Source organism: Mus caroli, chromosome 8, assembly GCF_900094665.2.
Source record: "Mus caroli chromosome 8, CAROLI_EIJ_v1.1, whole genome shotgun sequence".
NCBI lineage: Eukaryota > Metazoa > Chordata > Mammalia > Rodentia > Muridae > Mus > Mus caroli.
This window is the reverse complement of record NC_034577.1, coordinates 27,734,193-27,736,478: the sequence shown is the minus strand read 5'-3', so window position 1 is coordinate 27,736,478 and position 2,286 is coordinate 27,734,193.

Here is a 2,286-nt window from a genome sequence, read left to right as displayed (position 1 = left end):
AGTCTGGGTTTTTCTCTAGAGTCACAGAACTTATGGGTGGTCTCTATATTGTAAGGGAATTTGCTGATGACTTACAGTCTGTAGTCCAACTCCCCAACAATGGTCAGCAGCAGCTGTGAATGGAAGTCCAAGGATCTAGCAGTTGCTCAGTCCCACAAGGCAAGCAGGCAAAGAAGAGTGAGCCTTCCTTCTTCCGATGTCCTTGTGTAGGTCTCCAGCAGAAGGCGTGGCCCAGATTAAAGTTGTGTGCCACCACCCCTGGATCTGAACTTGTTTTGTCCCAGGCTGACCTCAGACTCACAGATCTCCTTGCCTTAGTCTCTTGGGATTCATAGCTACTATGCCTCAAGATCTCCATGCCAAGATCCAGGTCAGAAAACTTGTGTCTTCCAGCCTCAAGATCTGGATCACAGGTGAGCCTTCCAATTCTGGATCTTGGTTCATTCCAGATATAGTCACGTGGACAACCAGGAATAGACATCGCAGATGGTAATAGTTGTTAGGCTCAAATGGCTTTGCTCTTCAAGTACCAACAACTACCAACCAGTAAGCCATTTACCAGCCAGGAGTGGAAAATAAATCCAACAAAAATCCACTACCTACTAACCTCAGCCAAATGTTAGGGGTCTACCACTGTTCAACAATGTGGTGACAATTTTTTTTCCTGTTTTTTTTTTTTTTTTCCAGACAGGGTTTCTCTGTGTAGTTCTGGCTGTCCTAGAACTCACTCAGTAGACCTGGATGGCTTCAAAGTCATAAAGGTCCACCTGGCTCTGCCTCCTAAGGGTGTGTGCTAACATGTGCGGAGATAACCTTTTTAGGAGAGCAATTAAACGGTCTAATTTGGTCCTTCTACAACCAGAAGAGGCTTAGCATCCAGCAGGCTTCTGGCGTTGGAGCTCTTCCTCTGGACTCCTGTCCATTTCCCAGAAACCCTGAAAACCTTCTAGTCTTGAGAGGTGTGCAGAAGGAGCGGGCTCTGCACAGGTGCGGGGAGCCACGCAGGATGTGTCGAGGTATGGGCCAAAAGCCCAGAAGGTTCATTAAGGGGCAGGCACAGAAGCTGTTGGGAGCCCCTTTACACTAAACTGCACTGCAAGCTTGTTTTAAGAGACTACATTTTGGAGTAGTTTGTTACCCAGCAACGAAACACTCTGACCATTTCTCTAGCTCTGACCCTCTTTCCCAAAGTCACAGGAACATCTGTGTAATAATGTATAATTAGGATGACAATATCCCAATTTGGGGAGAGAGTTCCAACCTCAGGCTACTGTCTCAATTATCAGCTGTACCTCTTTTAGTCTTCAAGGTGTCCCCTTTAATCAACAAACCACAGAGCTGCTTCACTGCCCTGCTACTTGTTTAGAAATGTTTTCTCTCATGCAGGGTATGATGATATATGCTTATAGTCACAACATTTGGTAGGCTGAGGCAGGAGGATCACAAGAGTGGGCTATCTTGGGCTATGTGGCATGACTATTCTGCAAAAATTAAAAAAAATTTTTTTTTCCAGACTAGGTTACTCAGAAGTGAATGCCCAATCTTTGGGGAATATTAATAAAATGTAGTGAGCTAGATTTTATTACACTGTGCTATGCACTGTATACAACAGTTATTTGTTCATATCTGTGCATGGGCTTAAGAAGGGCTGTCAAGCCACGGCATCTCAAGGGCTAGGCTAATCTGAGGACGGAGGAGAACAGAGTCTGTTGGTTTACTATGGACCCAGTTCAGGACCACAAGGTCACCAATGGGACTCAGTGATAGGGCTCAGGGTGTGTGGGGCTCAGTAGCAGAGCCTGTATTCTGCGTACCATCCCCAGGGCTGAAGAACAAGGTAAGCATAGCATATGTGTTAGAAGAGCGCTGGCTCTTGGAGCCTCCCCTCCCAGCAGAGGTACAATTCAACTCCGGGACATGTGCAGAGTAAGACTGGAGCCCCAGTGGAGCCAAGAAGCTCAGCACACTATTTTTCAGGCTACTGAGAGTGGAGAGCACCTGTATCAGTCAAAAATCCACGTTTGGGGATCCTATTTTATTCCCGCCACAAACACATGATATCGTTACTAACTAATGCGCTTGTTTTACTTCGCCGGCACCGGGCTACCCAGAAGCCAGTGCTCAAACTGGCTGTGGCCACTCAGAAAGTCACCCAGGAAAAGCTTAATGAAAAGCCTCAGCCGGGTATGGTGGCGCACGCCTTTAATCCCAGCACTCGGGAGGCAGAGGCAGGCAGGTTTCTGAGTTCGAGGCCAGCCTGGTCTACAGAGTGAGTTCCAGGACAGC